Raw genomic sequence first — 20898 nt, 5'->3', positions numbered from 1 at the left:
GCCCCACTCAGGCATAGTTCACCATCTTTCAGTTCCTGATAGACATGCTCCCATTCAAACCTTTCTCAGAAGATCAAGGTGGGTCGGTGGTGCAACCCACATGGGGATCCCGCCACTCAGCGTCCTTCCGTTTTACGGGTTTACTGTCCTGTTGACTCGCACACATGTTAGACTCCTTGGTCCGTGTTTCAAGATGGACCGAATGGGGAGCCCATAGGTCGACGCTAGGGGTGCGTAGGTACCGAATCATGCTGTGAAGGCATGCACTGCCAACCACAATTACGACGATGACATCTCCATCGGCATATCTACAGCCTGGGCTTGGGCTGCCATCGTAATCCGCATTGGTCCATGTGCTGCTCCTGTTTTGTTGGTACCTAAAAAGGATGGTTCTTAGAGAATGTGTGTTGATTGTAGGGCTACAAATAACATCACCATTAAATATAGACATCCCATTCCTAGATTATATGATATGCTAGATGAGTTGCATGGTGCTTGCATGTTTACTGAAATTGATCTTAGGAGTGGTTATCATCAAATTAGAATGAAAGAAGATGATGAATGGAAAATCGAATTTAAAACTAAATATGGGCTGTATGAATGGATAGTTATGCCTTTTGGATTATCTAATGCACCTAGTACTTTCATGAGGCTTATGAATCATGTAATGCGTCCATTTATTGGTAAATTTATGGTTGTTTATTTTGATGATATTTTAGTGTATAGCCAAAACTTGGATGAGCATGTGGATTAACTTAGGCAAGTTTTGCAAGTTCTTAGAAAGGAAAGATTGTTTGCTAACATGAACAAGTGTGATTTTTGCAAAGATGAGCTTGTTTTTCTAGGATTTGCAGTAAGTGCTGTAGGAATCAAAGTGGATCAAGCTAAAGTGCAAGCAATCAAAGAGTGGCCGGTTCCTACAACAATCACCTAAGTGAGGAGTTTCCATGGCTTGGCAAGTTTTTATAGAAGATTTGTTAAGGATTTTAGCACCATAGCCGCACTTTTGAATGAAGTTGTCAAGAAGAATGTTACCTTTAAATGGGGGGAAGTACAAGAAAAATCTTTTAATTTGTTGAAAGAAAAATTGTGTAATGCACCTTTATTAGTTTTGCCAAATTTTTCTAAGAATTTTGAAATTGAATGTGATGCTTCGGGTGTAGGTATTGGAGTTGTCTTAATGCAAGAAGGAAGAAGCCTACTTTAGTGAAAAATTAAATAGAGCTGCACTAAACTATCCAACATATGACAAAGAGATGTATGCTTTGGTGAGGACTTTGGAGACGTGGCAGCATTATCTCATGCCAAAGGAGTTTGTGGTTCATATGGATCATGAGTCTTTGAAGCATATTAAAGGTCAAGGAAAGCTCAACCGAAGGCATGCCAAGTGGATTGAATTTATTGAAACCTTTCCATATGTGATCCGCTACAAAAAAGGTAAGGAAAATGTGGTTGCCGATACATTATCGCGAAGGTATGTAATATTTTCTACATTAGATGCTAGATTGCTTGGATTTGAACAATTGAAAGAACTTTATGATCATGATAGTGACTTCGGAGAAATTTTTAAAACCTGTTTGAAACATGGATTTAATAAATTTTACATATTTGAGGGGTATTTGTTTAAGGAAAACAAACTTTGTGTGCCTAATTGTAGCATTAGGGAATTATTGGTACTGGAAGGACATGGGGGTGGTTTAATGGGTCATTTTGGTGTTTTTAAAACTTTATCCTTGCTGCAAGAACATTTTTATTGGCCTAACATGAGGAGCGATGTTGAGAGAATTTGTGAAAGATGTTTGAAGTGCCGAAAAACAAAATCAACATTGAAGCTGCATGGATTGTACAAGCCTTTGCCGATTCCTACCTATCCTTGGGTAGATTTGTCTATGGATTTTATTCTTGGATTGCCTAGGTCAAGGATGGGTAAGGATTCAATATTTGTTATAGTAGATAGGTTTTCTAAGATGGCACATTTTATTGCTTGTAATAAAACTGATGATGCATCCAATGTTGCTAATTTATTTTTGGAAAACTTTGTGGGCTAAGTTAGGTACTAAGCTTTTATTTTCAACTACTTGTCATCCACAAACTGATGGACAAACTGAAGTATTGAATAGAACTTTGTCTGCATTGTTGAAAGCATTAATTAGTCGAAATTTGAGAACTTGGGAAGATTGTTTGCCACATGTTGAATTTGCTTATAATAGGTCTTTGCATTCAGCAACTAAATTTACTCCTTATGGTTTTAATCCTTTGACTCCATTAGATCTAACACCTTTACCTTTAAGTGAATGTGCTAATCTAGCTGGGAAACAAAAAGCTGATTTTGTTAAGCAGATTCAAGAAAAAACTAAGGCTGATATTGAGAGGAGGACTGAGCAATATGCAAGGAATGCTAACCAAGGCTGAAAACAGGTTGTTTTTGAACCTGGGGATTGAGTTTGGTTACACTTGAGGAAGGAGAGGTTTCCCGAACAGCGGAAATCAAAATTGATGCCGAGAGGCGATGGACCTTTTCACGTTTTGGAGCGGATAAATGACAATACTTACAAACTTGATTTACCAGGTGAGTATAATGTTAGTGCTACATTCAATGTTGCTGATTTGTCTCCTTTTGCTGCAGGTGATGACTTTAATTTGAGGGCAAATCCTTTTCAAGAGGAGGGGAATGACGCGAATCTTCCCGAGCTCGCACAACCGACAACTCAAAGGGGTACTGATCCGATACGGATGAAGACTGGACCGATCACTAGGGCTCAAGCTAAAAGGTTTAAGGACAACCTTATTGCCTTTATCCAGAAAGTAATTCATTCTCAAAAGAGCTTGTCCATACCTGAAGATAAAAGACCTGTTTTAAGTATCCAAGTGGTGGAGGCTGATACATCAGACATTTTACACCGGATACCTATACATCGGATATTTTATATCGGACACCCATGCCTCGGACATCTTACCTCGGACTTCGGACATCGGACATAACTTAGCTCGGACAGACTTAGTTAGCTTGGACAGACATAAGTTAGCTTGGATAAACATCAGTTAGCTCGGACAGACATAAGTTAGCTTGGACAGACATAAGTTAGCTCGGACATCAGGCAGACATAAGTTAGCTCGGACATCAGACATAAGTCAGCTTAGTTGTCAAACTAGTCAACTCATTTTCTGATTTGCATTTGACTTTTCTTTTTGGGTTTTTATTTATTTGCTGGACAAAAAAGTTTAGGAAAGTTTTTATTTTATTATTTTGTTTGTAAATTAATTAATTCCTAATTGAAAATAAGGGAATTAATTAATTAGATTAGGAAAAGGAAAGATTCGATCAAGCTAGAACTCTTCATTGTGTGGCCGGTTTTTCCTAGGGTTATTAGGGTTTATTTTGTTTCTTTCAAAGCTTATTTAAAGGCTTATTTTTCAATAAGAATACAACTTTGATTTGATTGAGAAAATACTAGTGAGATTAATTATCTCTTTGTTCTTTGAGAACACCTAAAACACCATTAGAGAATTGGTTGTTTTAGCTTGACTTATCAATAGGTTTTCCATCCCCTACTATGGCGTCTACATTATACCAAGGTTTTTAACCACAGGTTGGTTAGGGGTTGAGGTCAATTCCATTAGAACTTGAACTTAGTTAAGATCCGGACTACTATAATACGGGTTTAGGAGCAGGTCGTCCTAGGTTCGTATCACCTTGGCAATTAGATAGAGATGCTATTCATTATGGTAGAGAGAATAGTATTGCTTTTAGATTTAAAGGTAAAAAGGTCAAGCTGGAGGCATTAACTCCTAAAGAGGTGTACAAAGATCAAATTCAAATACAACAAAGGAGGATGGTTGAACAACTCAAAGAAAGGACTAGTATGGCCCCCACGGCAACAACACCCATCCAAGGAGTCCAAGCCGTGCAAGACCAACCAGGTAAGTGTTCTAAAACCCAGGTTGAGTGGAAAAATTTTAACAAATCTGAGAGAGAGAAAGTGAGAGACAAAGCCGAGTATGAGAGAAACCAAATGCAAATCGTGGGTTGAAAAGAAAAAGAAAGGAAAGAGAAGAAAAATAAAATTTTTTATCTTAGCTTTGGTGATGTTAATAAAGTAGTTATGAATAGGAAATCATTTATGGTCATGAATTTTAAAGATACTTATTTAAAGATGTTTTTGTTGCATAGAACTTTATGTGTATTGTTGAGAGCTTTACTTAGTGGAAATTTGAAAATTTTGGCAAATATTTTTTGCTAACTTTAAAAAGTGTAATTTTTGCCATAATGAGCATGTATTTCTAGATTTTGTTGTGATAGTGTTTGACCCAGGATAATTGGTTTGGTTGCACTTATGAAAGGAGAGGTTCCCTAAACAAAGAAAGTCAAAGCTCATGCCGCGTGTGGATGGACCTTTTCAAGTTTTGGAGCGGATAAATGAAAATGCTTACAAACTTGATTTACCGGGTGAGTATAACATTAGTGCTACATTCAATGTTGCTGATTTTTCTCCTTTTGCTTCAGGTGATGCCTTTGATTTGAGGGAAAATCCTTTTCAAGAAGAGGGGAATGATGCGAATCCACTCGAACCCACAAACCGACAACCCGATACGGATGAAGATCGGGCCAATTACTAGAGCTCAAGCTAAGAGATTTAGGGATCACATTACTGTATTTATCCAGGGAATTATTCATTCTCAAGAGGGCTTGTCTATTCCCAAAGAACCAAGACCTATTCTGAGCATACAAGTGGTGGAAGCCGGTACGGACCCGGGTAGCGATTTTGGTACTTTTTAAGAGTCCGGACAGCATGAAATGGTTCCAAATCTTTATGGATTCAATTAATATGTCTAAGAAGTCATGGAATCAATTCAAGGCAGCTTTAAAGGAAAACAAACAGGTGGTGTGTGCATGGGTCCAAGATTTGCCAGGTTTTACTGTATTTTGTGCTGACTTTACTGTATTTTGCTGAGTTGGCTTTTTCTCTCCCTTCCAAGCAAGGGAAATGTTGGGACTTCATGGTCAGCTTATTTAGCATCCTAAAAAGTATATTGAAGCTGATTTGGAATCAAATTGGTCAAAGAATGGTCAAACTCAACTTAGTCAAAAAGCTAATATTTTAGTTTCCTAATTTGATTCTACTTTTTGTTTTAGAAAATTACCATTACTTTTTGGATTCTATTTATTTATTTGCTGGAAAAATAAGTTTAGGAAAGTTACTATTTTATTATTTTCATTGTAAATTAATTAATTCCTAATTCAAAATAAAGGAATTAATTAATCCAAATTAGATTAGGAAAGAAGTAGATTTTCGGCCATAACAAAATTCTACAAGTCATGGCCGATTTTACCTATTGTAATTATGGTTTATTTTTGTTTTCTCTTAGCCTATAAAAGGGCTTGTTTTTTAGGAAGAACACACAATTAATAATATTCGGAATTTATTTTGTGAGATTGAATTTCTCCTTGTTCTTTTGAACACCTAAAACACCATTAGAGAGTGAGTGTTTTAGTTTTGACTTATGAATAGACTTCCATCACCTATTGTGGTGTCTTCATTATATACCAAGGTTTCGAATCAAAGGTTGGTTGGGGGTCAAGGTGACCATTAAAACTTTAACATAATTAGATCCGAGCTAATATAATACGGGTTTAGGAGTAGGTCGTCCTAGGTTCGTATAAAAAGGGATTAGGTTATTTTGGTAAATACTTTCAACCAACCCCAATTCTTTTGCTCATTAACATCTTAGAAGATTTCACAGAACCCTTATTGCTTTGTTTTTAACTTTTTGGAAATATATTAGCCGATGAATTAGTAGTTATTGTTCTTGTTTCTTTAGTACCTTTAGTGGTTCCTATACCTGTCATGTTCGTTGGATTATTTACAAGTGGCATTCAAGCTCTTATTTTTGTAACCTTAGCTACGGCTTATATAGGCGAATCCATGGAAGGTCATCATTGATTAGTTTTCAACATAGTCTTTTTTTTAGCTTAGCCTGACGGCATGTCTACGTGTCTCAAAGTAATCCACTTAGACTTGGGGAAGAAAAATATACAAATAAGATCAAAATTAATATAAAGTATATATGATATAGAGTAATAGTTAAAAGAATATTACGATATTAAGTTAAGGAATTGCCCAAAAAAAAAAAAAGGGAAAGAGATCTAAAAAATATTTTTCCTCAACTTTCCCTTTTTTTTAGATATTTTTCCTCAACTTTCCCTTATAGCACCCTCCAATGAATACTCCCTTTCTATTGATATTGTTTTGTTTATTGAATTCACCGATTGACCAAAAAAAATTAATAAATAATAAATTACATGAACTTTGATCAACTCAATCCTAATATTTCTATGCAATGATTATGTCTAACGAATTTTTCAGTTAGATTGATTGTACTCATAGGGGATAATTATAAATAAAACTAGAAGATAAGGGTTTACAAAAAGGATATTTATATAAAAAAAAAAAAGGGGGGTTAGAGAGGAAGGGGGTCGAACTAGATGTATGTAATCTAATCATTATAAGACAATTCTAGTGTATGTTTCGAAGAATGATTCTAAAATCCTACTGAATCTAAGATACGAATAGTTGGTTTACATTATGGGGGAAAGACATGTATATGTGATATTAGATATTAACTAGGTATATATGAATTACAGATATATTTAATTTGCCCTACTATTGTGTTATGAATTTCGATAGGCATTCCAATATAAGTCCTTCTATTTTGACTGTAATTATTTTTTTGAATATTGAATGAATATAAATCATGAAAAAAGAAGAAAGAATTCAAAGAATGCTTTGGAAAAAAAATAAAAAAGAACGAATGGGCCGAACAAAAGTCGTACGAATTAACAAAAATTATGTGGATAGGAAAATATCGAAGCAGTTCTGCTGCTTCAAGAATATTAATATTTAAATTCGGGGTTTTTAGTGACTTTGAATGGATATATCTTAGCGATAGAATAAGTAAACCACAATTCATTGGTTAATTGTATCATTAACTATTTCTTTATTTTCTTTATTTTCTTTATTTTTTGCGAGGAATTTATCATGAATCCACTTCCGTTATTGCTACTGGATTGGCTGTCGGGCTTGCTTCTATTGGACCTGGGGTTAGGCAAGGTACTGCCACGGACCAAACTATGAAGGGGATTACTAGACATCCAGAAGCAGAGGGAAAAATATGAGGTACTTTATTTCTTAGTCTGGCTTTTATGGAAGCTTTAACAATTTATGGACTGGTTATGGCATTAGTGCTTTTATTCTCGAATCCCTTTGTTTAATCCTAAAAATGTTTTTGTTTTTCCTTTTCATTTCCTTGGATTTTCTGCTCTTGCTTTTTCAAATTATATTAAGATTTCAGTCCTACAATTTCGTATTCATTATGAAACAACCCCCTGGAAAGACTGGTTTGAGGATGACGAATTAAATTAGCCAATTAACTTGCTTTCTTCTCTTAGTCTAGTGGAACTATTTTTAGGAAGTATTGCAACAAATGGTAAATTTTATTTTGCAACTGACATAAGACCTGGTACTTAATTCTAATAAGTATCATTCTTATTGGAAATTTCCACTTATTGGAAATTTCATATTGAAAAAAAAAATCCATTAACATCTATAAATCAATATATACATATATTTTGACTTTTACCCTATTCCTATTCAATTTAGAAAAATAATAGAATAAAAAAATATAGATAATTAGTCTATCTATAAGAATAAGAAAGAGGAGATCATATGAAAAATGTAACCGATTCTTTGTTTTCCTTGGGTTATTGGCCATTCGCCGAGAGTTTGGGGTTTAATACTGATATTTTAGCAACAAATCCAATAAATCTAAGTGTAATCTTTGGTGTATTGATTTTTTTTTTTTTTTGGAAAGGGAGTGTGTACAAGTTGTTTGTTTCAAGAATAGGCTGGATCCAACCAACTGCACTTTTTTTTTTTTGTTATAACTCAAAAAGGTGCACGATTCCATGAATACTTTTGAATAAATTAAGAAATTGTATTTAAGAACCATAGCATTTCATGATTCATTAAATCTGCTTTAATTCTCTATCAACCAATAATGTGGGATTGTTAACAAGGTCAAAGCTAAATTGTTTGAAGTCCAAATGCAGCGTGGTACTCTTTCTACTGGTATGTTAATATGGGATATGTTAATCCATAAATGGTTTCAAAGTGTTGGAATTTTTTTCCCGATATAAAACACTCATGTCGATAAAAAAATTATTTGAACCCGTTATTTGTATTTGATTTTTAAAAATTAGAAAAATGGATATTTCACCCCCTTTTTTTTTAATCTTTTTTATCCAGTGCTGAATTGATGACCTATGTATAAAGTAAAAGGAATTATTTGGATTTGGAAAAAATAAAATAAAAAACCAACTTTGCTGACAATTATTTGTTTGGTTAGAAGAGTCTTCCGAATATGATGTTCTTGGATTAGTGATTAGTTTCTATAAAAACAAATATGAATAGAGAAAAGAGGCTAGGCTCATTACATTAAAAAAAAGCTAGGGAGCTTCCCCCATACATAAGTAATTGGGCGTGAGAGCCAAATGAATCGAAAGATTCATGTTTGGTTCGGGAAGGGATCTAGAAGTTTTGAAATGAATGGAAAGATAATCTACTTTCATTAAGTGATTTATTAGATAATCGAAAACAGCGGATCTTGAAGACTATACAAAATTCAGAAGTAAGTACTTCTTGGCGAGCTCTAATATGATCAGATTTATAAGTAAGCATCTCTTGTAAAATATGAGCAATGGGGGGGGGGGGGGGGGGGGGGGGGCGGGGGGGTCGTGGAATGGCTAGAAAAAACCCAGTCCCACTCGTGGAAAGTAGAAATGGAAGCGAATCAATTTTGAGTGGATGGATTCTCTTAAATAGAACGAGAAGAATTGAATTTGATTAATTCAACTTATAAAACCTTGGAACAATTAGAAAACTTAAAAAATGAAACCATTCATTTTGAACAACAAAAAGCTATTAATCAAGTTCAACAATGGGTTTTCCAACAAGCCTTACACGGAGCTTTAGGAACTCTGAATAGTTGTTTAAACACTGACTTACATTTATGTACCATCAATACTAATATTGGCATGTTTGAAACAATGAAAGAAATAAAGGGTTAGTCTTTCTACTGCATGCATTATTTTTCTTTCAAACAAAAATAAAGAATTAAGAAATACTCATGGTAACTATTCGAGCAAATGAAATTAGTAACATTATTCATGAACATATTGCGCAATATAATAGAGAAGTAAAGATTTTAAATACCGGTACTGTACTCCAAAAGGTATGATAGGCATTGCTATGAATTTGGAATCAAATAATGTCGGTGTTGTATTAATGGTTGATGGTTTGATGATACAAGAGGGAAGTTATGTAAAAGCAACATGAAGAATTGCTCAGATCCCGGTAAGTGAGGCTTCTTTGGGCCATGTTATAAATGCTCTGGCTAAACCTACTGATGGTTGAGGTGAAATTTTAGCTTCTGAATCCCGGTTGATTGAATCTCCCACCTCGGGTATTATTTCGAGATGTTCGGTATATGAGCCTCTTCAAACAAGACTTACTGCTATTGATTCACTGATTCCTATAGGACGTGGTCAGCGAGAATTAATTGTTGGGGACAGGCAAACTGGTAAAATAGCAGTACCCACAGATATGATGCTCAATCAACAAGGGCAAAATGTAATATGGTTTTATGTAGCTATTGGTCAAAAAGCATCTTCTATGGCTCAAGTGGTGACTGCTTTACAGGAAAGGGGAGCAATGGATTACACTATTATGGTAGCTGAAATGGCCGATTCTCTGGCTACATTACAATACCTTGCTCCTTATACAAGAGCTGCTCTGGTTGAATATTTTATTTACCGTGAACAGCACACTTCAACTATTTATGACGATCTCTTAAAACAAGCACCAGCTTATCTCCAAATGTCTCTTTTATTACGCAAATCACCGGGCCGTGAAGCTTATCCGGGAGATGTTTTTTAATTGCATTCACGCATTTTGGAAAGAGCAACTGAATCACGTTCTCATTTAGGTGAAGGCAGTATGACTGCTTTACCAATAGTTAAGACTCAATTGGGAGATGTTTAGGCTTATACTCCTACAAATGTAATTTCCATTACAGATGGACAAATATTCTTATCCACCGATCTATTCAATGCTGGAATCAGACCTGCTATTAATGTGGGTATTTTTGTATCCAAAGTACAGTCCACAGCTCAAATTAAAGCCGTGAAACAAGTAGCTGGCAAATCAAAATTGGAATTGGTGCAATTTGTAGATGTCGATAAAGCTACTCAGAATCAATTGGCAAGAGACCAATTTCTTTTATATTTATTTTCATTTCACATTTATTATTCGAATGAAACGAATATGTGAAAGACCCCTTCACTATTCGGGGGTTAATAGAACAAATCTGATCCTGAAAGGAATGAATGGAAAAAGTAGCATGTCGTATCAATGGAGAATTCTGAGAATATTTCATTCCTTTTGCATATGTCCAAAATGTTGTTTAAATTGTTTGAATTCTTGGTGTGGCGAAAAAAAAAAGAAATTGGAAAATAAATTTCATAGTCAAGTGAATAAATGGACAGAGCCCAACTGTGGCCCCAGTTATAGGGAAACAAAGACTAACGAGCTTTTGGCCTTCATTTTTGAATGATTATCCGAATGTGATACGAACCTAGGATGACCTAAACCTGTATTATATTAGCCCGGATCTAATTATGTTCAAGTTCTAATGGTCACCTTAACCCCTAAAAAACCTGTGATTAGAAACCCTAGTATATAATGAAGACGCCACAATAGGTGATGGAAAGCCGATTGATAAGTCAAACTAAAACACTCATTCACTAATGGTGTTTTAGGTGTTCAAAGAACAAAGAGAATTCAATCTCACAAATAATTTTCTATATATAATTCAAGCTTAACACTTACTATTGGGTCAGTACCCTAGCGGGTTGTTGGTTGTGTGGGCTCGGGTTGATTCGCACCATTCCCATCCTCTTGAAAAGGATTTGCTCTCAAATCAAATTCATCACCTGCAGAAAAAGGAGACAAATCAGCAACACTGAATGTAGCACTAACATTATACTCATCCGGTAAATCAAGTTTGTAAGCATTGTCATTTATCCGCTCTAAAACTTGAAAATGCCCATCTCCTTTCGGCATCAATTTTGATTTCCGCTATTCGGGAAACCTCTCCTTCCTCAAGTGCAACCAAACCCAATCCCCTGGTTCAAAGACAACCTATTTTTGGCCTTGGTTAGCATTCCTTGCTTGTTGCTCAGTCCTCCTTTCAATATTTGCCTTGGTCTTATCATGAATCTGCTTTACAAAATCAGCTTTTTGTTTTCCATTTAGATTAGCATGTCCAATTAAACGTAAAGGTGTTAGATCTAATGGAGTCAAAGGATTAAAACCATAAAAAATTTCAAAAGGAGTAAATTTAGTTTCTGAATGTAGAGACCTATTATAAGCAAATTCAACATATGGCAAACAATCCTCCCAAGTTCTCAAATTTATACTAATTAATGCTCTCAACAATGCAGATAAAGTCCTATTTACTACTTCGATTTGTCCATCAGTTTGTGGATGAAAAGTAGTTGAAAATAACAGCTTAGTACCTAAATTAGCCCATAAAATTTTCCAAAAATAACTTAAGAACTTAGCATCCCTATCCGAAACAATAGTCCGAGGCATTCCATGTATCCTCACAATTTCTTTGAAAAATAAATTAGCAACATTAGATTCATCATCAGTTTTATTACATGCAATAAAATGTGCCATCTTACAAAAAATCTATCCATAACAACAAAAATTGAATCCTTACCTGTCTTTGACCTTGGAAAACCAAGAATAAAATCCATAGACAAATCTACCCAAGGATGAGAAGGAATCAGTAAAAGGTGATTCAATCCATATGGCTTCAATGTGGACTTGGTCTTTCGGCATTTCAAGCACCTTTCACAAATTCTTTCAACATCTCTCTTCATGTTAGGCAATAAAAATGTTCTCGCAGTAAGGATAAAGTTTTGAAAACTCCAAAATGTCCCATTAAACCACCCCCATGACCTCCCGAACTAATAACTCCCTAATGCTACAATTAGGCACACAAAGTTTATTTTCCTTAAACAGATACCCCCCAAATATGTAAAATTTATCAAATCCATGTTTCAAATAGGTTCTAAATATTTCCCCAAAGTCACTATCATGCTCATAAAATTCCTTTAATTGTTCAAAACCAAGCAATCTAGCATCTAAGGTAGAAAAGAGAACATACCTTGGGGATAACGCATCGGCAACCATATTTTCCTTACCCTTTTTGTAGCGGATCACATATGGAAAGGTCTCAATAAATTCAATCCACTTGGCATGCCTTCGGTTGAGCTTCCCCTGACCTTTCATGTGCTTCAAAGATTCATGATTCGTATGAATCACAAAATTTTTTGGCACGAGGTAGTGCTGCCATGTTTCCAAAGCCCTCACCAAAGCATACATCTCCTTGTCATATGTCGGATAGTTTAGTGCAGCTCCATTTAATTTCTCACTAAAATAGGCTATGGGTCTTCCTTTTTACAATAATAAAGCTCCAATACCTACACCCAAAGCATCACATTCAATTTCGAAAGTCATAGAAAAATTTGGCAAAACTAATAAAGGTGCATTATATAATTTTTCTTTCAACAAATTAAAAGTTTTTTTATGTACTTCCCCCATTTAAAGCCAACATTCTTCTTTACAACTTCATTCAAAGGTGCTACGATGGTGCTAAAATCTTTGACAAATCTTCAACAGAAACTAGCCAAACCATGAAAGCTCCTCACTTGGGTGATAGATGTTGGTGTCGGCCATTCCTTGATTGCTCAAACTTTAGATTGGTCAACCTTAATTCCTGCAGCACTTACTACAAATCCTAGGAAAACAAGCTCATCTTTGCAAAAGTCATACTTTTTCATGTTAGCAAACAACCTTTCTTTCCTAACAACATTTAAAACTTGCCTAAGATGGTCTACATGCTCATCCAAGTTTCAGCTATATGCTAAAATGTCATCAAAGTACACCACCACAAATTTATCAATAAATGGACGTATAACATGATTCATAAGCCTCATAAAAGTACTAGGTGCATTAGTTAAACCAAAAGGCATGATAACCATTCATTCAGATCATATTTAGTTTTAAATGCGGTCTTCCATTCATCACCTTCTTTCATCCTAATTTGAGGGTATCCACTCCTAAGATCAATTTTAGTAAACATGCAAGCACCATGCAATTCATCAAGCATATCATCTAATCTAGGAATTGGATGTCTATATTTAATGGTGATATTATTTATAGCCCTACAATTAACACACATTCTCCAAGAACCATATTTTTTAGGCACTAATAAAATAGGAATAGCACATGAACACATTCTCCAAGAACCATATTTTTTAGGCACTAATAAAACAGGAACAACACATGAACTCATACTCTCACGAATATAACCTTTATCAAGAAACTCACTTACCTGTTTTTGTAACTCCTTTGTTTCTTTGGGATTGCTTCTATATGCAGGTCTATTTGGTATGGCAGCCCCTAGAACAAAGTCAATTTGATGTTCAATCCCTCTAATTGGTGGTAATCCCTTTGGAATCTCATCTGGAAAGACATCTTCAAAATCTTGCAAAAGAGAAAGAATTGAACTTGGCAATTCAAGTTCTTCAAGGTTAGCTTGATCATTAAAATAATTATCTTTATAAATCATGACAAGCAATGGTTTCTTACTCAAGATAGCTTTATTTACATCTCCAAAACTCAAATACATTTTTTTATTCTTTCTTTCTTTCCTTTCTTTCCCTCTCTCTCCCTCGGCCACAACACATTTTTCCTTACTCACTGGTTTCTTCCTATAGCTCTCGGGTTTCTCATTTTTTTTCACTCCAATTTCGGCCTTCTCTCAGTTTTTCCACTCAAGTTGGGTTTTAGAACACTTACCTGGTTGGTCTTGCATGGCTTGGACTCCTTGGATGGGTGTTGTTGCCATGGGGGCCATGGTAGTTCTCTCCTTAAGTTGTTCGGCCACCCTCCTTTGTTGTATTTGTATTTGATCTTTGTACACCTCTTTAGGAGTTAATGCCTTCAGTTTGACCTTCTTACCTTTAAATCTAAAAACAATACTATTCTCTCTACCATAATAATAGCATCTCTATTCAAATTGCCAAGGCCTACCAAGTAAAATATGTCCCGCATGCATAGGCACAACATCACATAAAACCACATCCACATATTTATCAATGCAGAATTTTACTTTGGATTGTTTATTTAATTTCATCTCACTAGTATCATTTAGCCATTGTAATCTATATGATTCTGGATGTCTAATATTTGTTAAGCCTAATTTATCAACTACAATGTTACTAATTACATTAGTACAACTCCCACTATCAATAATCGTGCTACAAATCTTACTTTGAACCTCACATCGGGTGTGGACGATGTTTTCTCTTTGAATTTCATCCTCATCTTTGTATGAAGCCAGCACTCTCCTAGAAACCAAGCTTAATTCAGCATGGGAAGCATCCAAAGTTTTGGCCTCACCTTCAAGCTCTTCCTCCTCCTCTTGCTCGATTTCACACTCACTTTCTTCATTTTTCGACTCTAGCTCACCATTGCCTTTTAACACCATGATCCTTCTATTCGGGCATTGGCCAGTGATGTGTCCTCATCCCTGGCACTTAAAACAAATAATTTCTCTTGATCTTGAAGGTTTAGGATCAGATTTTACCTCATTTTTATGTGCTTGGACAGATTCGGCTTTAAGCTCCTTTCTTGGCCGATTGGTGCTTTCTTTTCCCACCTTCGGCTTTGGCTTGCTTTCATAGGTTGGATTGTTTCCCCAGCCACTTGGAATTGATCTTCTACTGTTGGAAACTCCTCCAAACTGTGAGCCTACACCCCTCCTCTTGAATTGATGCTCCAATTTAATAGCCACATGCAACATCTCTTCCAATTCCACATATTGTTGCAATTCTAGTTGGTTGGCTATCTCACGATTCAACATCCAAGGAATCTTACCATGGTTGCCTCTCTATCTTCATTCATACTCAACTTCATCATGAGCATCTCCATCTCCTTGTAATAATCCTCCATGGACCTAACTCCTTGAGATAGGGATTGAAGCCTTCGATGCAGCGACTTATGATAATGTGATGGTACAAACCACTTCCTCATGGCTCCTTTCATTTGTCACCATGTAGTGATCAAGTCATCAACAACTCTCCTTCGGGTGTTTTGCTCATTGGTCCACCCTTGGAGTGCATAATGACCGAACTCCATTGCTGCCAACTTCACCTTCTTGGCCTCCGAATAATTATGACAATAAAAAATCATCTCCATTCTCTCCTCCCATTCCAAATATGCTTCCGGATCACTTTTTTCCCATGAAAGGTGAAATATTTACCTTGATGTTCCTTACATCATCATCTTCATTCCTTGCTGGTCTCCCACGGATTGGCCTTTCTTGAGATTCAAAAATTTCATCAAACCCCTCATCCTAGTCATCTCCAAAGTTACTTCCCCCAAATTCTTCTCTTGGTCGCCCTCGGCCTCCTTAACCTCGACCTCGTCCTCCATGAGCATCTAGCCTTATATTCGACACTCCTTGGGATGTTTCTAACATATCCATCCTTTTATTGAAATGGTCAAATTGAGTATTCATCCGCTGTAGTTGCTCCAAGATAGCCCTCATGTCCATTTGCTCACCACTCCTTAAAGCTCGGGAACCGCCATGGGATCCTACAAACTCTTCTTCATTAATTCTCAAAGGTGGATCTCCTCTCCTCACCCTTGAATCTGCCATGTTAGTATAAATAATGCAAAACAAAATAAATTCTCACAAAAAGTCACTCCCTCATCTGTTTCACTCAATCAATGCCTCGACACTCGTGTTTTCACACTAATTTCGGCTTTTACCTCTTTTAAGCTCACACACTCTTGCCTTTTTCTACACAATGAATTATCTCAAAGTTCTAATTAAAACACACACAAACAGAAATTAGATCACAAGTATGTTTTAATTAAACTTATCAACAAAACAGTAGCAAAAAGTAAGCAGTACCGAAGGAGTTGACAAATCCTAGTTTTCGGCTTTTCTAGGCAAAACAATGAGAAAAATTTGGAATTTTTAAGAACTGGAACAGATGGTAAGAGTGTAAGGATTCAAGAATAAAATTTAGGAAACAGAATTTCAAACACGAACAAGAATAAAATCGAACAAAAATTAAGAGTAGTGTTGGTTGTTGTTCTTGTAATTTAAGTTTTGTATCAATTCCTTTATCTAATTTAAACACCCAAAATCCAAATACCCAGCAGCAAAAATAATTCTCCAGCAAGTCCAAATATGTAACAAATAGTCAACAATGCAGCAACTCAAAGAAATTTCCAGCAACAACAAATTCAACAAACCGAAATTTTTTTTTAATCCAGCTTTTTCTTTTTTCTTTTTTTCACTCATAGATCATAAAAAAAAAAAAATTCAGTAGCAAAGATAAGCACTAAAAATTGCAATGCCACACCAAAAATCCACCAAACCCGTGGCCTCCAACAAAAAAAAAAAGTGCAGTTTTTTTTTTTTTTTTTTTTGTATATATGTTGCCGCAAACCCTTGTCTTTTTTTTTTTTTTGGAATATATGAATGCAAATATTTAAGACTAAAACAGCAAATGAAAATCAACAAAAACCAAAATTAACAAGAACAATGACGAAAAACAACTAAAAAAACTAGGAAACAATTAATTCTCACTCATTTCCTAATCTATTTTGGATGAATTAATTCCTTTATTTTGAATTAGGAATTAATTAATTTACAATGAAAATAATATAATAATAACTTTTCTAAACTTATTTTTCCAAAAAATAAATAAATAAAAACCAAAAAGGAATGGTAATTTCCAAAAACAAAAAGTAGAATCAAATTAGGAAACTAAAATACTAGCTTTTTGACTAAGTTGACTTTGACCAATTTGAGCTCCAAATCAGCTTCAATATGCTTTTTAGGATGCCAAATAAGCTGATCATGAAGTCCCACACGTTTCCCTTGCTTGCAAGAAAGAGAAAAAGCCAACTCAGTACAATACAATAAAGTCAGCACAAAATACAACAAAACCGGCAAATCATGGACCCCTGCGCATACCACCTGTTTTTTTGCCTTTGAAGCTGCCTTGGATTTATTTTATAACTTCTTAGACATATGGATTGAATCCATAAATATTTGGAACCATTTCATGTTGCCCAGACTCCTAAAAAGTACCACAACCGCTACCCGGGCCCGTATCGGCTTCCACCGTGCTCAAAACAGGTCTTGATTCTTCAGGAATAAACACACCCGCTTGAGAATGGATTATGCCCTGGATAAATGCAGCAAGGTGATCCCTAAACCTCTTAGCTTGAGCTCTAGTGATTGGCCCAGTCTTCATCTGTATCAGGTCGGTACCCCAGCGGGTTGTTGGTTGTGCGGGCTCGGGCAGATTCGCATCAAAATGATTACCCCAATTAATTAGACATTAAAAATATATTAGTGCTTGATGCGGTAAAGGCTTTTCCGTGAGGGATTATCCATTTTTTTATGAGTCCTACCTATTAGGTATTCTCCATTATGAGGTGGAGATAAATGTGTAGAAAAAGGCACTATATTGATAAAGAGTTTTTTTTTTTTTTTTAAATCAAAAGAGCAATTGGATTGCAAAAATAAAGGATTTCTAACTATCTTGTTATCTTAGACTAAACATAAACCACTTAGATGAAAAAAAAAGGATAGAGAGTCTGCCGATGGTCTTACCTCTTTCCAAGGTATCTATTTTTTTCATAATATAATACCTTGTTTTGACTGTATTGTACTATGTATCATTTGATAACCCAATAAAACCCTTATCTCAGCAACATGATCTCCTATACCCATTTATCTTTCGGGAGTATATTTATGCATTTTCTAATGATCATGGTATAAATGGATCGAGTTTGCTGGAAAATGTAGGTTATGACAATAAATCTAGTTTACTAATTGTAAAATGTTTAATTACTTGAATGTATCACTAGAATCATTTGATTATTTCCACTAATGATTCTGACCAAAATAAATGTTTTGGGTACAACAAGAATTTGTATTCTCAAATGATATCCAAGGGATTTGTAGTCATTATGGAAATTCCATTTTCCTTATGATTCCTATGATTAGTATCTTCGAGTCCAGAAATCATAAAATATTCTAATTTGCGATCAATTCATTCAATATTTCCATTTTTAGAGGACAAATTCCCACATTTAAATTATGTATCAGATGTACGAATACCCTACCCCATTCATTCGGAAATCTTCATTCAAACCCTTCGCTATTGGGTGAAAGATGCCCCTTCTTTGCAATTGTTATGGCTTTTTCTTCACGAATATTATAATTGGAATAGTTTTATTATTCCAAAAAAATCTATTTCTTCTTTTTTTGAAAATTAATTCAAGATTTTTCTTGTTCCTATATAATTCTCATGTTTATAAATGTGAATCCATCTTACTTTTTCTCCGTAACCGATCTTCTCATTTACGATTAACATCTTCTGGGGTAGTTTTTGCACGAATTTATTTATATGGAAAAATAAAACATCATGTACAAGATGTCTTTTCTAATAATTTTCCGACGATCTTATGGTTCTTCACGGAGCCTTTCATGCATTATGTTAGATATCAAGGAAAATCGATTTTAGTTTCAAAAGATATGCCTCTTCTAATGAAAAAATGGAAATATTTTCTTGTCCTTTTATGGAAATGTCATTTTTATGTGTAGCCTCAACCAGAAAGGATCTATATAAACCAATTAGCCAGCCATTCTTTCGGCTTTTTAGGTTATCTTTTAAGTGTGCGACTAAATCTTTCAGTGGTATGGAGTCAAATGCTAGAAAATTCATTTATAATGGATAATGCTATAAAGAAGCTTGATACATTATTTCCAATTAGCCCAATGATTGGATCGTTTGCTAAAATGAAATCTTGTAATGCATAAGGACATCCTGTTAGTAAGTTGACCTAGGCCGATTCATCAGATTTTGAGATTATCGATCGATCTACCCGTATATGCAGACATCTTCCTCATTATTTTAGCAGATCCTTCAAAAAAAAAGTTTGTATCGAGTAAAATATATACTTTGACTTTCTTGTCTTAAAACTTGGGCTCATAAACACAAAAGTACTATATGAGTTTTTTTGAAAAGATTAGGTTTGGAATTATTGGAAGAGTTCTTTATGGAAGAAGAAGGGGTTCTTTCTTTGATTTTTTCAAGAACTTATTTGACTTTTTGAAGGTTATATAGAGGGTGAATTTGGTATTTGGATATTGTTTGCATCAATGATCTAGTCAATCATGAATGATTTGCTGTTCGACCATGGAAATGGAAATTATCCTTAAATGCTGAAGAGATAACAAAAAATTTATTTAGTCGCTATTATGAAATGTTCATGTAGTAAGAGTAAGGGTTGATCAACTGAATATTCAACTTTCTTAGAGGCTTGTCTAGGGAAGGAGCTGGATTTTAGATGTATACATAGGGAAAGCCGGTTTGGGGAGAGATTTCTACCCTTTTTTTTATTTTCTAATTCTACGAAGTAAGTTATCTACTCCATCTGACTAGTTCCGTGTTCGGGTCCCAAGCAACCCATTCTAATTATTCTATCGAAATCATATGTATTTAAATTAAATCTGAATTTTAATCCAAATTTTGTAACTTATTTATTTTTATTCAATTTATTTATTCAGTTTATTCAAAAAAGAAGAAGGATGAATCTAGATAGATAAAAACCTTGATATATCTATGGATGTTGAATATTGGTTGACATGGGTATGTAAGTCACATTATACTGTTGAATAACAAGCCCTCGATTATCTATTTATAGAAAATTCATGTGCTTAGGAGTCCATGATGATTAATAATTTAATAAATCAAGATTTTACAGTGACTGCAATTTTAGAGTGACACGAACCTGTTTCTGCCCCTCTAGTAGATATTGATGGTATTCGTGAACCTGTTTCTGGATCTTTACTTTATGGAAACAATATTATTTCTGGTGCCATTATTCCTATTTCTGCAACGATAGGTTTGCATTTTTACCCGATAGAGGAAGCGGCTTCCGTTGATGAATGGTTATACAATGGTGGTCCTTATGAGCTAATTGTTTTGCACTTTTTACTTGGTGTAGCTTGTTATATGGGTCGTGAGTGGGAACTTAGTTTCTGTCTGGGTATGTGCCCTTAGATTGCTGTTGCATATTCAATTCTTGTTGTAGCTACTTCTGCTATTCTCTTGATCTATCCAATTGGTCAAGGAAGCTTTTTTGATGGTATGCCTCTAGGAATCTCTGGTACTTTCAACTTCATGATTGTATTCCAAGCTGAGCACAACATCTTTATGCACCCATTTCACATGTTAAATGTAGCCGGTGTATTCGGCAGCTCCCTATTGAGTGCTATGCATGGTTCCTTGGTAACTTTTAGTTTGATCAAGGAAACCATAGAAAATGAATTTGCTAATGAAGGTTATATATTTGGTCAAGAGGAAGAAACTTACAATATCGTAGCTGCTCATGGTTATTTTGGATGATTGATCTTCCAATATGCTAGTTTCAACAACTCTCGCTTTTTACACTTCTTCCTAGCTACTTTGCCTGTAGTAGGTATTTGGTTCACTACTTTAGGTATTAGTACTATGGCTTTTAACTTAAATGGTTTCAATTTCAACCAATTTGTAGTTGATAGTCAAGGTCGTGTAATTAATATCTAGGCTGATATTATCAACCGTGCTAACTTGGGTATGGAAGTTATGCATGAACATAACACTCATAACTTCTCCTTAGATCTAGCTGTAGTCGA

The 20898-nt window shown here is 35.0% G+C and overlaps 2 pseudogenes; both read left to right on the top strand.

The window, feature by feature from the left end:
• Window positions 1-9341: 9341 nt before the first annotated feature.
• Window positions 9342-10097, top strand: LOC132799791 (ATP synthase subunit alpha, chloroplastic-like; annotated as a pseudogene).
• Window positions 10098-20011: 9914 nt separating this feature from the next.
• Window positions 20012-20649, top strand: LOC125421071 (photosystem II protein D1-like; annotated as a pseudogene).
• The last annotated feature ends 249 nt before the right edge of the window (window positions 20650-20898 follow it).

This window comes from Ziziphus jujuba, chromosome 10 (assembly GCF_031755915.1).
Source record: "Ziziphus jujuba cultivar Dongzao chromosome 10, ASM3175591v1".
In the NCBI taxonomy this organism is placed as follows: Eukaryota; Viridiplantae; Streptophyta; class Magnoliopsida; order Rosales; family Rhamnaceae; genus Ziziphus; species Ziziphus jujuba.
Note: the sequence above shows the minus strand (reverse complement) of the source record. Positions and strands in the feature narration are given on the sequence as shown.